A 15,746-nucleotide genomic window follows, 5' to 3' on the forward strand; every position below is an offset into this window, starting at 1 on the left:
CGACCACTGGGAGCCCACCATTCATTTCTATGGGGGAATCTCGATCCCTGGTAGCCCGCCATTCATTTCAATGGGGGATTTCGACCCCTGGTAGCCTGCCATTCATTTCAATGGGGGATTTCGAACCCTAGGTGCCCGCATTTAATTTCATTGGGGGATTTCGACCCCTAGGCGCCCGCCATTCATTTCAATGGGGGATTTCAACCCCTGGTAACCCGCCATTCATTTCAATGGGGCATTTCAACCCCTGGTAACCTGCCATTCATTCCTATGATGGATTTCGACCCCTGGGAGCCCACCATTCATTTAAATGGGGGAATTCGACCCCTGGTAGCCCGCCATTCATTTCAATGGGGGATTCCGACCACTGGGAGCCCACCATTCATTTCTATGGGGGAATCTCGATCCCTGGTAGCCCGCCATTCATTTCAATGGGGGATTTCAACCCCTGGTAACCTGCCATTCATTCCTATGATGGATTTCGACCCTTGGGAGCCCACCATTCATTTCAATGGGGGATTTCGAACCCTAGGTGCCCGCATTTAATTTCATTGGGGGATTTCGACCCCTAGGCGCCCGCCATTCATTTCAATGGGGGATTTCAACCCCTGGTAACCCGCCATTCATTTCAATGGGGCATTTCAACCCCTGGTAACCTGCCATTCATTCCTATGATGGATTTCGACCCCTGGGAGCCCACCATTCATTTAAATGGGGGAATTCGACCCCTGGTAGCCCGCCATTCATTTCAATGGGGGATTCCGACCACTGGGAGCCCACCATTCATTTCTATGGGGGAATCTCGATCCCTGGTAGCCCGCCATTCATTTCAATGGGGGATTTCAACCCCTGGTAACCTGCCATTCATTCCTATGATGGATTTCGACCCTTGGGAGCCCACCATTCATTTAAATGGGGGAATTCGACCCATGGTAGCCCGCCATTCATTTCAATGGGGGATTTGGACCACTGGGAGCCCACGATTCATTTCTATGGGGGAATCTCGATCCCTGGTAGCCCGCCATTCATTTCAATGGGGGATTTCGACCCCTGGTAGCCCGCCATTCATTTCAATGGGGGATTTTGATTCCTGGGCGCCCGCCATTCATTTCAATAGGGGAATTCGACCCCTGGTTGCGTGCCATTCATTTCAATGGGGGATTTCGACCAATGGGAGCCAGCCATTCATTTCAATGGGGGATTTCGACTCCTAGGCGCCCGCAATTCATTTCAATGGGGGATTTTGACTCCATGGCGCCCGCCATTCATTTCAATAGGGAAATTCGACCCCTGGTTGCCAGCCATTCATTTCAATGGGGGATTTCGACCCCTAGTAGCCCGCCATTCATTTCATTGGGGGATTTTGATTCCTGGGCGCCCGCCATTCATTTCAATGAGGGAATTCGACCCATAGTAGCCCGCCATTCATTTCAATGGGGGATTTCGACCACTGGGAGCCCACCATTCATTTCTATGGGGGAATCTCGATCCCTGGTAGCCCACCATTCATTTCAATGAGGGATTTCGACCACTGGGAGCCAGCCATTCATTTCAATGGGGGATTTTGACTCCTGGTCGCCCGCCATTCATTTCAATGGGGGAATTTGACCCCTGGGAGCCCGCCATTCATTTCAATGGGGGATTTCGACCACTGGGAGCCAGCCATTCATTTCAATGGGGGATTTCGACCCTTAGGCGCCCCCGCCATTCATTCCTATGGGGGAATCTCGATCCCTGGTAGACCGCCATTCATTTCAATGGGGGATTTCAACCCCTGGTAACCTGCCATTCATTCCTATGATGGATTTTGACCCCTGGGAGCCCACTATTCATTTAAATGGGGGAATTCGACCCCTGGTAGCCCGCCATTCATTTCAATGGGGGATTCCGACCACTGGGAGCCCACCATTCATTTCTATGGGGGAATCTCGATCCCTGGTAGCCCGCCATTCATTTCAATGGGGGATTTCAACCCCTGGTAACCTGCCATTCATTCGTATGATGGATTTCGACCCTTGGGAGCCCACCATTCATTTAAATGGGGGAATTGGACCCATGGTAGCCCGCCATTCATTTCAATGGGGGATTTCGACCACTGGGAGCCCACCATTCATTTCTATGGGGGAATCTCGATCCCTGGTAGCCCGCCATTCATTTCAATGGGGGACTTCGACCCCTGGTAGCCCGCCATTCATTTCAATGGGGGATTTTGATTCTGGGCGCCCGCCATTCATTTCAATAGGGGAATTCGACCCCTGGTTGCCTGCCATTCATTTCAATGGGGGATTTCGACCACTGGGAGCCAGCCATTCATTTCAATGGGGGATTTCGACTCCTAGGCGACCGCCATTCATTTCAATGGGGGATTTTGACTCCTTGGCGCCCGCCATTCATTTCAATAGGGAAATTCGACCCCTGGTTGCCCGCCATTCATTTCAATGGGGGATTTCGACCACTGGTAGCCAGCCATTCATTTCAATGGGGGATTTCGACCCCTGGTAGCCCGCCATTCATTTCATTGGGGGATTTTGATTCCTGGGCGCCCGCCATTCATTTCAATGGGGGATTTCAACCCCTGGTAACCTGCCATTCATTTCAATGGGGGATTTCGACCACTGGGAGCCAGCCATTCATTTCAATGGGGGATTTCGACTCCTAGGCGCCCGCCATTCATTTTAATGGGGGATTTTGACTCCTTGGCGCCCGCCATTCATTTCAATAGGGAAATTCGACCCCTGGTTGCCCGCCGTTCATTTCAATGGGGGATTTCGACCACTGGTAGCCAGCCATTCATTTCAATGGGGGATTTCGACCCCTGGTAGCCCGCCATTCATTTCATTGGGGGATTTTGATTCCTGGGCGCCCGCCATTCATTTCAATGAGGGAATTCGTTCCCTAGTAGCCCGCCATTCATTTCAATGGGGGATTTCAACCCCTGGCAACCCGCCATTCATTCCTATGGGTGATTTTGACCCCTGGGAGCCCACCATTCATTTAAATGGGGGAATTCGACCCCTGGTAGCCCGCCATTCATTTCAATGGGGGATTTCGACCACTGGGAGCCCACCATTCATTTCTATGGGGGAATCTCGATCCCTGGTAGCCCACCATTCATTTCAATGGGGGATTTCGACCACTGGGAGCCAGCCATTCATTTCAATGGGGGATTTTGACTCCTGGTCGCCCGCCATTCATTTCAATGGGGGAATTCGACCCCTGGGAGCCCGCCATTCATTTCAATGGGGGATTTCGACCACTGGGAGCCAGCCATTCATTTCAATGGGGGATTTCGACCCTTAGTCGCCCCCGCCATTCATTCCTATGGGGGAATCTCGATCCCTGGTAGACCGCCATTCATTTCAATGGGGGATTTCAACCCCTGGTAACCTGCAATTCATTCCTATGATGGATTTCGACCCCTGGGAGCCCACCATTCATTTAAATGGGGGAATTCGACCCCTGGTAGCCCGCCATTCATTTCAATGGGGGATTTCGACCACTGGGAGCCCACCATTCATTTCTATGGGGGAATCTCGATCCCTGGTAGCCCGCCATTCATTTCAATGGGGGATTTCGACCCCTGGTAGCCTGCCATTCATTTCAATGGGGGATTTCGAACCCTAGATGCCCGCATTTCATTTCATTGGGGGATTTCGACCCCTAGGCGCCCGCCATTCGTTTCAATGGGGGATTTCAACCCCTGGTAACCCGCCATTCATTTCAATGGGGGATTCCGACCACTGGGAGCCCACCATTCATTTCTATGGGGGAATCTCGATCCCTGGTAGCCCGCCATTCATTTCAATGGGGGATTTCAACCCCTGGTAACCTGCCATTCATTCCTATGATGGATTTCGACCCTTTGGAGCCCACCATTCATTTAAATGGGGGAATTCGACCCCTGGTAGCCCGCCATTCATTTTAATGGGGGATTTCGACCACTGGGAGCCCACCATTCATTTCTATGGGGGAATCTCGATACCTGGTAGCCCGCCATTCATTTCAATGGGGGATTTCGACCCCTGGTAGCCCGCCATTCATTTCAATGGGGGATTTTGATTCCTGGGCGCCCGCCATTCATTTCAATAGGGGAATTCGACCCCTGGTTGCCTGCCATTCATTTCAATGGGGGATTTCGACCACTGGGAGCCCACCATTCATTTCTATGGGGGAATCTCGATCCCTGGTAGCCCGCCATTCATTTCAATGGGGGATTTCGACCCCTGGTAGCCTGCCATTCATTTCAATGGGGGATTTCGAACCCTAGGTGCCCGCATTTAATTTCATTGGGGGATTTCGACCCCTAGGCGCCCGCCATTCATTTCAATGGGGGATTTCAACCCCTGGTAACCCGCCATTCATTTCAATGGGGCATTTCAACCCCTGGTAACCTGCCATTCATTCCTATGATGGATTTCGACCCCTGGGAGCCCACCATTCATTTAAATGGGGGAATTCGACCCCTGGTAGCCCGCCATTCATTTCAATGGGGGATTCCGACCACTGGGAGCCCACCATTCATTTCTATGGGGGAATCTCGATCCCTGGTAGTCCGCCATTCATTTCAATGGGGGATTTCAACCCCTGGTAACCTGCCATTCATTCCTATGATGGATTTCGACCCTTGGGAGCCCACCATTCATTTCAATGGGGGATTTCGAACCCTATGTGCCCGCATTTAATTTCATTGGGGGATTTCGACCCCTAGGCGCCCGCCATTCATTTCAATGGGGGATTTCAACCCCTGGTAACCCGCCATTCATTTCAATGGGGCATTTCAACCCCTGGTAACCTGCCATTCATTCCTATGATGGATTTCGACCCCTGGGAGCCAACCATTCATTTAAATGGGGGAATTCGACCCCTGGTAGCCCGCCATTCATTTCAATGGGGGATTCCGACCACTGGGAGCCCACCATTCATTTCTATGGGGGAATCTCGATCCCTGGTAGCCCGCCATTCATTTCAATGGGGGATTTCAACCCCTGGTAACCTGCCATTCATTCCTATGATGGATTTCGACCCTTGGGAGCCCACTATTCATTTAAATGGGGGAATTGGACCCATGGTAGCCCGCCATTCATTTCAATGGGGGATTTCGACCACTGGGAGCCCACCATTCATTTCTATGGGGGAATCTCGATCCCTGGTCGCCCGCCATTCATTTCAATGGGGGATTTCGACCCCTGGTAGCCCGCCATTCATTTCAATGGGGGATTTTGATTCCTGGGCGCCCGCCATTCATTTCAATAGGGGAATTCGACCCCTGGTTGCCTGCCATTCATTTCAATGGGGGATTTCGACCACTGGGAGCCAGCCATTCATTTCAATGGGGGATTTCGACTCCTAGGCGACCGCCATTCATTTCAATGGGGGATTTTGACTCCTTGGCGCCCGCCATTCATTTCAATAGGGAAATTCGACCCCTGGTTGCCCGCCATTCATTTCAATGGGGGATTTCGACCACTGGTAGCCAGCCATTCATTTCAATGGGGGATTTCGACCCCTGGTAGCCCGCCATTCATTTCATTGGGGGATTTTGATTCCTGGGCGCCCGCCATTCATTTCAATGGGGGATTTCAACCCCTGGTAACCTGCCATTCATTTCAATGTGGGATTTCGACCACTGGGAGCCAGCCATTCATTTCAATGGGGGATTTCGACTCCTAGGCGCCCGCCATTCATTTCAATGGGGGATTTTGACTCCTTGGCGCCCGCCATTCATTTCAATAGGGAAATTCGACCCCTGGTTGCCCGCCGTTCATTTCAATGGGGGATTTCGACCACTGGTAGCCAGCTGTCAGGTTCAGATGTAGACATTTATCAAATAAAGAGAGAGGAAGCATCTGGTTCCAAATTTATTGCTCATGAGGAAGAGAAAACTGCAGCCTTAGTTTGATCGGTACAGAGTCTCTTGGTTCATCATTCAAATAGCCCCCATATATATATTAATCGGGGCATCTGATTACATGACAGAAAGAGAAAAACAACTCCTATCTCACTTCACACTCTCTAAGTGCGGCATGCAAGTCCAGGGGCCCTGGCGTTGACGTGCGTCTCGTCTTCTTATCAGTTGTCCTCACTCTGCAGCTGAGTCGTCCTCCTGCAACTTCACTCAATACAACAACACTCCTTTGCAATACATAACAATCCTAAACAAAAACTACCACATGATTACGTTGACTTACACTTCAATGTATTTATGTTCTCACTGCAATTGTTTTCCCAAGAGGCAATTCACTTCAACACGGCAAATGTATAATAATCCTCCAAAATAATTCTTACATTTCCCTCCTGTTTATTCTACATTTGCCTCCAAAAAATTTGTCATCAAAAGAACTTCCATAAAGGCTTTATTCAGTTGAATCATTTACTGGATGACAAACTTAAACATTCCATCATGTCCCCTTATATATATATATTAAGTTTTAAGGTGTGTAAAATAGGACGGCAGGAGAAATTATCTCATCATCTGTTTGGTCATTAGTGTCCCCCCCATCACCATTATTTTCAGAAATAAGCAAAGGGTACATCTCTTGTATTTTAGAATTTGTGGGAGCGATGACGGTTGAGATAAGTCGGACGAGTAATGCGCGAATGCAGGGAATACAACAACATCCACACAGCACAAGAATTGAGGTGAACAGAGTCATAGAAATCATGACAGAAAATACCAAACTTTTATATTTACCAAACGTTTTTTCCCACCACTCGTCCCATGCTGAGGTGGACACACCTGAGTGTTCTTTCATCTTTCGATTCAGGGTGCGCAGGCCTTCAATGGCTCTCGTGAGGGACCCATCCGGAGATGTGTTGTTTGGTATAAATGTACAACACTGGTCCCCAAACATAGCGCAAACGCCACCTTTCTCTGCCAGTAGCATGTCGACCGCAATGCGGTTCTGGAACGCCATGAGTGATGTTGCAGCCAATTGTTCTCTGACAGCTATAAATCCTTCTTCAGTATAATTCCCCAATTTTTGTACATTGTAATGGATGTAGTTGATTCGGTCTACATTTTTATTAGGTGTTATCCATATGAAAATAGATTCCCACCCCGCTGCAATTTGATTTGCCAACTTATACTCATCCGGAACGCCGCGAGGAACTCCAATTGCATCCAAATAGGTTGGTCCACCGTCCCACCAGGAAGCACGTCGCTTTCTTGAGAGATGGTGGAGGGGATCATGAGCCGAAACTGCTCTCTGAATATCCCCCAGTGTGGATGGAAAAATAAGCACCGGTAACAGCAGCGACACCAATGCACACACACCAGTTGCATCATTCAAAGAATCAAACAATTTGGTGCCTCCGCACCACCACCACACGTCACTTCGTGGCAGCAATGGTCCTGTTTGGAGCACAGTCGTTTTACACCATGTTGGAGCGAGGCTTCCCACTTTATTTTTTGTTCCTGTAAGATTTGTGCATGAAAAGTTAGCCATTGCAACTTCAACAGAAAAAATTGGTTTATCTTTTGTTGCCTTGGTTACAGGATATACATCATTCCAACTAGCACAGGCTGCAGTAGGCGACACTTTTGTCATTACTTCTATCAAACATGCTGGTGGAATACTTGTTGGGATTACTCTTAACAATGGTCTTGGTCCCATACATGAAACGCAGCTGTAATTTGCTGCCTTTGCAGCCGTTTCCATTAACAGTAGCCAATTATTTCCTAGTTGAGTGACGCCTGTTATGGCTAAAAATTTATCATCGACAGAAAGCTTTTCTTTTAACTTTATCAATATTCTGGATGGGTCGGTCTTTAGGGTTTTGCTTTTTTGTGAAGGCGTGTGGACAGCTTCCACGGGGTCTGTTAAAGTAGAGGATACGCAAACGACTATGGTGTGATAAGGGTCTACCCCCTGAGCATGTGGACTCAGATCTAGTTCCTCACATGGATTATTATCGCATCCCCAATTTGTGGCTTTGACGGTTAGCTGGAGACCCACTGCCACATGCTTTAAAGATATTTGTGGTCGTAGTATTTTTGCACACCTATTCGTAGTCCAATCAGACCAGTCATCCCCTGTTTCTGCCACCAATCCGTCCCATCCCCTGGTTCTCGCGGTTAAATACCATGTGTATTGTCGTCCATAACTCTGCGCGCTGTACACATGGCGTCCCACTTTTAAAACGGTTGCCTCACTTAACGTAATTTGGGACCATGGTATAATGGCAGTCGTGACATTGTTTGCTGGTAGGCAAAGCATTGTTACCGGATTTGCAGAGCTATCACTTCTTGTACATGACGTGAAGTTCTTTTTATCGGGTAATCTTATTTCCTTCGTTGACCCTCCTCTATTATTGTTTGTCGGTGCGTAATTTGGTGAATGGATAGCCTTCACGGTCACAAAGACCACACAACATAGTACCGCAAATCTTATCCACGCAATAGCCATGTCGACCGAGAACCCCTAATTAGGTTAGGCGTCTTGGAAAACTTCACTGACCGCAGGTATTTTCAGATTCTATATATCTGCTCCCACCTTTGAATCAGACTTTCGCTCACCCTCCCTGTTGGGTTTGTCGGTTGAGATGACCTTTTTACAATGCGTAAGATGTATCCAAGTGCTCCTTGCTTCAATCTTTATGGCCGTCGGCGTGGTCAGCAGCACTTGATGAGGGCCTTCCCACTTTGGAGAATTCCAGTGCTTCTTTTTGAGGCTTCGGATCAGTACCCAGTCTCCTGGAGCTACCAGTTCTTCCTGTTGGAGAGAAGCACAATCGCCTTCTGGTAATTTCAATTCATCTCTTTTCTCTAATGTTTTTCGCATATAATCGGCCAAACTGGCTTCGTTGTCCACTTCCCAGTATGTGGAAAAAACTGGTAACCTATATGGTCTGCCAAAAAGGACCTCATAAGGTGTTAGACCTGAGGTACTTGTAATGTTAATGTATAATTTTACCAGATCCACGCACTGGGTCCAGGGTCTTTTAGTTTCTTCCATACATTTTTTTAGTCTGTTTTTTACAGTTCCATTCATCCTTTCTACTAAGCCTGCACTTTGGGGATGGTATGAACAATGGCGTTTTAGGGCTATGTGAAACATCTGCCCTATTTTATTTATGATTTGATTTACAAAATGTGTTCCATTGTCACTGTAAATGGTTTCTGGTATGCCATATCTTGGTATTATGTCTTTACATAGTGCCTTTGCCACTGTTAATGCGTCTGGTTTTTTGGATGGGAAGATTTCTACCCATTTTGAATATGCATCTATGATAACAAGGCAATATTGTTTTCCTTCACTTTTGCTCAATTCAATGAAATCCATATGGATCCGTTGAAAAGGGTATGTTGCCTGCGGAAACTGTCCCCGTTTTGGGCGCACATTTCCCTGGGGATTATGTCGAGCACAGATCATACAAGCTCTACAAAAATTTTTTGAGTATAAATTAAAGCCATATGTCGTATATATTTTGTGTATCTGTCCCACCATCCCCCCTGTTGACACATGGGTCACACCATGTGTCAATATAGCGGCCCACTTATAAAGATTTTTTGGAAGAATGGGTTTCTTTTCTGAGCTGACATAAACACCATCAATTAAAGTCGCCCCCTGCTTTTCCCATTGTTCCTGTTCTCGCACCGGACTCTGTTGTTGCATGTCAATAAGAATCTTTTTACACAGAACATCGTCTGGTGGCGTGCATTCAGCCACTCCCAAGAGGGGTTTTACAGCCGCCTCTTTTGCTGTTTTATCCGCAAATGCATTTCCCAAAGTAATTTCGTCCGTGCCTGTAGTGTGTGCTGCACATTTGCATATCGCAATCCCAGTTGGCAACTGCACAGCGTTTAATAGATTTAACAGGAGATCCGCATGTGTCACTGGTTTCCCCGTTGATGTTATCATTCCTCTATTTCTCCAATATTGCGCAAACACATGACACGTCGAGAATGCGTACTGACTATCGGTGTAAATTGTGACTATTTTTCCAGTCATTAGTTTACATGCTTCTGTCAGGGCCACCAGCTCAGCAGCCTGGGCTGAATAGTGCGAAGGAAGTGGCTCCGATTTTAGCACCGTGTCCAGCGAAACTACTGCATATCCCGATTGCGTTTTACCAAACTCATTTTTCTTGGATGAGCCGTCCACAAAGAGAACGGCTCCGTTGGGTAAGGGTTGGTCTTTTAAATCTGGTCTGCATTTAGTCGTTTGTTCAGCCAGTTCCTGACAATCATGACGGTCACCATCCTCAGGAAGTGGCATTAATGTGGCCGGGTTCAGAACTGTACACCTTTCCAATGTAAGATGTGGCTGCGATAGTAGAATGGCCATACAAGATAGATGTCGGGCCGGGGACAAAAATATCATGTTGGTTTGCAACAGCAACGCAGAAACTGCATGTGGAACTTTTAGAGTCAATGGGTGGAAAAGCACTACTAATGAGCTGCTTTCCACTGCCATTGAAGCTGCCACAACGGCTCTCACACAATGAGGAAGTGCACATGCCACACTATCCAGCCTTGAAGAGTAATATGCCACAGGTCTTAGCTTTTCGCCATATTTCTGTGCCAGCAAAGACGTCATATATTCATTTTTACAGTCTACCATTTGAACAAAAGGTTTAGAATAATCTGGTAAAGCCAAGGCCGCACTTGACACCAAGGCTTGCTTTATCTCACAAAAAGCCTGTTCAGCTTCTTGTGACCAGTGCAAAGGTGAAGACATTTTTAAGTCCTCTTCATACATCACTTTTGAAAGAGGAGCAACAATTTCTGCATAATTTGGAATCCATGTCCTACAATAATTCGTGAGCCCCAAAAATGACATCATCTGCTTTTTCGTTAATGGTTTCGGAGCCTGCAAGACGGTCATTTTTCTATCTTGTAAGATTGTTCGACCACCTTTACTCAGATTATGTCCTAAGTATTTCACTTGGTTTTTACACAACTGTAGCTTGTTCTTGCTTACTTTATGACCTTCCTTGGCCAAATGACATAACAGAGCAATAGTATCTGTTTTGCAAGCTCCCAAATCGGGTGATGCCAATAAGATATCGTCTACATAGAGTAGAATTTGGCTCCCACATGGTGGTTCAAATGTAGACATGCTCGCCATCATTACTTGTGAGTAAATAGTGGGACTCTCGCAAAAGCCCTGTGGCAATCTCGTAAACGTCAGTTTTTTGCCTTTGAACGTAAATGCGAACCAATATTGGCTATCCTGGTCGACAGGAACAGAGAAAAATGCATTGCTAACATCTACTACTGTAAAAACTGTTGCATCCGGTCTTAATGAATTTAGCAGTGTATGTGGGTCAGGAACGCAGGGTGCTCGTTGTATTACAGCGGCATTTACTGCTTGAAGATCCTGGACCATTCTCCAACCGACAGAAGGTGGAGACTTTTTTACTGGAAAAATTGGTGTGTTGCAGGGAGAATCCGGGCATTGAACTATTACCCCTGCTTTTATTAACGACTCAATAACTGGTTGTATCCCTTCTAATGCGTCTGGTTTTAACGGATACTGCCTTATGCATGGACGATATTCTGTTTTTGGTCTAATTTGCACAGGTTGTGCTCCTTTAATGAGTCCTACATCGGAAGGCCCTTCTGACCATAAACAATTTGGAACCCTTTTTAAAAATTCTTCCTCTTCCTCTGTTAAGAGGAAGGAATCAATATCGTGTCATTTTTGTTGGAGGTGACGTCCAGCATTGACCTGTACTTTCCAGAACAATGCCTTTCTCGTCATTTTTGCCCTCTCACTATATTCGGTGCCTGACTTTTCCCCGTCAGGTTCCCAATCATTCACTATTTGGCCCAATTTTACGAATCCTCCCAATTGATTCCATTTTAAGTCAAAAGGTTTGAATAATGACACGTGTGGAGGCGTCATTTCCTTATGTAGATCTTCCAGTTTAAGTGGAAGTCTGACGCCTGCCACTGCGGTTCCCAAATTATCAGTATACAAATAGTCAATCACGATTGTCTCGGGAGTATATTTTTCCAATTTAAATTCATATTCGGGATCTGGACCTGGGGTCTTTTTGTACCACATAGTTACATGAAGGTAGTTCTCATTCATTTTATTTTGTTCTTCTGTTACAAAATAGTCGGCTTGTTCGAGCAATGCTTTTCCTGTAAACAGTGGCGGTTTATTTGTCATATCCAATGAGTAGTAAAAAAGCGGTTCCCCAAATCCTTGCATCACATACAAATCTGATTCAATTATTTCACTTCGTCTTTTTACCACCATGTGTCCCTCGGGTGTTGATATTAACGCTAATCCCAATCTACACAGCCCATCTCTCCCCAGCAAATTAACGGGACAATCTGGTACCACCAATATTGGCAATTTGCACGATTCCCCCAGGGGGTCTCTTATCCACACAGGGTTAGTTTCAGAAACTGCAGAGAGATCCCCCTGAGCTGTCCTAATCCATATCTTATTTGTTGACATGACGGCGCCTGGAATAGACTCATTACAAGCAGTTTTACATGCCCCTGTGTCGCAAAGAAAGGTTATTGGCTTTCCATTTACAATGAGTTGCACTTCTGGTTTTGAAATATCGAATACCAAGATCTCTTGCAAATTTAATGTCACATTTTCTTCGATGGCTTTTTGTTTGTCATCCTGTCGGGAAGCTGATTTTTCTAGTCATGCATCATTCCTATTGTGGGGACAGTGCCTCGAAAAATGCCCTGTCTCCCCACAACACCAACAGGTGACTTCTTTTGGGCCTGTGGCGTAGCCGCGCCCCTTGCCGGCGGGTCCTATTTTAAATTGAGGTCTACCCCTTCCTCGGCCCCTGTTTTGGTAGAAACCTTTTCCTCGGTTTTGAAAGTAGAATTCATTCTCCTCGTTCTCAATAATAAATGTGTCTGTCTTTTTCTTTTTGGCCTGCAGTACTCTTTCAGCATGCAGTGCTTGACTAATGTATTGTTCTAACGTTCCCGTTGCTTTATCCACCCAATGTTTTTCAACCCACTGATGAATAGTGTGATGCGTGTTGGCATGGAGAGCATTTTTTAACTGCTCCTCAAAAAGACTTCCTTCATCGTGATTTTCAGGAATGCCGCTATTAGCTTTAAAGCACGCAGTCATTCGCACTCTATAATCATCGAATGGTTCCCCCTCTTTTTGGGTTACTCTCCCGATGGCTGTATAATTTGCTCTTACTTTAAATTTTTCTCTTGTTCGGTCCATTAATCTGCGGACCTGGTGTGCAAGTTCTCGGCTATCATGAGCCAAAACAACGTGGCAATCTTTTGGTTCCCAATCTCCTCTGACGCTATGCCAATCATTTTTTAGGGCTGCCATCCACACCTGCTGGACCTCTACCCCGTTCAGGTGGTAAGACCTTCTGAGGTCTTCCATTTGTTGCACAAATTCATTAACATCGATTTTGTGGGATGTAATGCCATCTACTGCTTTTTTAACATCCTCTTGAGTCCATGTTCGATGTACCAAAATTGTAGGCGAATCGTCATCTACATTAGGATTCGCCACTTCTATCATCGGAAAAGAATCTTGTAATTCCTCCTCCGATGAGGGAAGCTTCACTTGCTCAGGGGAGAAAAGCTTCCCCATTGTTTTAGAAAAAGTAACTCTCAAGTTCCCCTTCTTTCTTGTCTGCATGGTATTACCCACGGCCCCCGTGGGCGGGGGTGAGGGTGGCAAGGGAGAACTCGGGAGCGGCGGATACAAGGTCGATTGTAGAGATTTTTCGGGGGTTTGTTCCCTATCTTCCCATTTTTCCTCTTTTTTAAATCCCACTGGCCCTGTCTCATCATCTTCTTTTCTTTGAAACATGACTGTATTTTCCCCCATCTCTTTCTCTTTTTCCCATCTTTTATTTTTGGACTCTTTCTCGATTTTATCATTACTTTTATCTTCCCTCCTTTTTTGTGCCATTACCATCCAAAATTCTGTATCCTCGTATCCGTCTTTGCTCATTTTCTTCTTATTATCTTTTCGTGTGGTTTTTATTTTATCTTGCAAGTTAAATATTTTTTGTGTATTAAGCTGGCCAGCAAATTCATATTTCGTTATCCACAAATTTAAATGTTTTGTTTTAGAAGGACATTGGTTTTCTACAAACTTCCAGTCCTTACATGTTAACTGTTGTTTCGGGTCTTTCTTGTTGGCTATTTTGCTATTTGTTTTCCCCATGTTGAAGTCAGTGATTTTCTTAAAGAGATTAAACTGACTTTAAGTCCCCGAACAAACAATAATGAGGTAGCGAACCTCCACTCACACCGAGGTAGCGAACCTCCACTCACTCCCTCTCTACGGAGTGTAAACGCGCGTAGGACACCGTCGCCCTCTTCCAGTGTTATAGACTCTCTCTGTCTCTTCACGCAACATTGACTAGTATTCTTACGGTTTTTTATTCTATCCCCTTTTCCTCAATTTTATAGACTCCCTCTGTCTATTTCTCAGTCCCCTTTTCCTCAGTTTTATAGACTTCCTCTGTCTATTTCTCAGTCCCCTTTTCCTCAGTTTTATAGACTTCCTCTGTCTATTTCTCAGTCCCCTTTTCCTCAGTTTTATAGACTTCCTCTGTCTATTTCTTTTATCCACGGAGTTTAAATACGTACAGGACACCGTCGCCCTCTTTTCCACGGAGTTTAAACGCGCGTAGGACACCGTCGCCCTTAACTTTAAACGGACACTCATTTACCAAACATCCGCCAATGAAAATATAAGTGTCCTACCAGTGTTGCCTTCTCTCTTCCTGGCTTGCTTCAACCTTTAGTCCCCAGAAACAGGGCCGAGGTCCAGTCCCCTAAAAAGGGACAGCTGCCGTGGCCACGGTCTTTTCTTGGTCGTCGGCTCTGCCTCCGGGCACCTCCGGTATGTTGCAATCCGGCTACGAAGGACCAATTTAAATGTCAGGTTCAGATGTAGACATTTATCAAATAAAGAGAGAGGAAGCATCTGGTTCCAAATTTATTGCTCATGAGGAAGAGAAAACTGCAGCCTTAGTTTGATCGGTACAGAGTCTCTTGGTTCATCATTCAAATAGCCCCCATATATATATTAATCGGGGCATCTGATTACATGACAGAAAGAGAAAAACAACTCCTATCTCACTTCACACTCTCTAAGTGCGGCATGCAAGTCCAGGGGCCCTGGCGTTGACGTGCGTCTCGTCTTCTTATCAGTTGTCCTCACTCTGCAGCTGAGTCGTCCTCCTGCAACTTCACTCAATACAACAACACTCCTTTGCAATACATAACAATCCTAAACAAAAACTACCACATGATTACGTTGACTTACACTTCAATGTATTTATGTTCTCACTGCAATTGTTTTCCCAAGAGGCAATTCACTTCAACACGGCAAATGTATAATAATCCTCCAAAATAATTCTTACACCAGCCATTCATTTCAATGGGGGATTTCGACCCCTGGTAGCCCGCCATTCATTTCATTGGGGGATTTTGATTCCTGGGCGCCCGCCATTCATTTCAATGAGGGAATTCGACCCCTAGTAGCCCGCCATTCATTTCAATGGGGGATTTCAACCCCTGGCAACCCGCCATTCATTCCTATGGGTGATTTTGACCCCTGGGAGCCCACCATTCATTTAAATGGGGGAATTCGACCCCTGGTAGCCCGCCATTCATTTCAATGGGGGATTTCGACCACTGGGAGCCCACCATTCATTTCTATGGGGGAATCTCGATCCCTGGTAGCCCACCATTCATTTCAATGGGGGATTTCGACCACTGGGAGCCAGCCATTCATTTCAATGGGGGATTTTGACTCCTGGTCGCCCGCCATTCA

General features: G+C 46.3%; 1 long non-coding RNA gene across 1 annotated transcript; it reads right to left on the minus strand.

The window, feature by feature from the left end:
• Nucleotides 1-5,845: 5,845 nt before the first annotated feature.
• Nucleotides 5,846-15,327, minus strand: LOC144043407 (uncharacterized). Its single transcript, XR_013291103.1, has 2 exons — nucleotides 14,672-15,327; nucleotides 5,846-8,711 (listed from the first exon to the last, which is right to left on the minus strand). It is a non-coding gene; the product is annotated as an uncharacterized LOC144043407 (long non-coding RNA).
• Nucleotides 15,328-15,746: the final 419 nt, after the last annotated feature.

Source organism: Vanacampus margaritifer, chromosome 2 (assembly GCF_051991255.1).
Source record: "Vanacampus margaritifer isolate UIUO_Vmar chromosome 2, RoL_Vmar_1.0, whole genome shotgun sequence".
Taxonomy (NCBI): Eukaryota; Metazoa; Chordata; class Actinopteri; order Syngnathiformes; family Syngnathidae; genus Vanacampus; species Vanacampus margaritifer.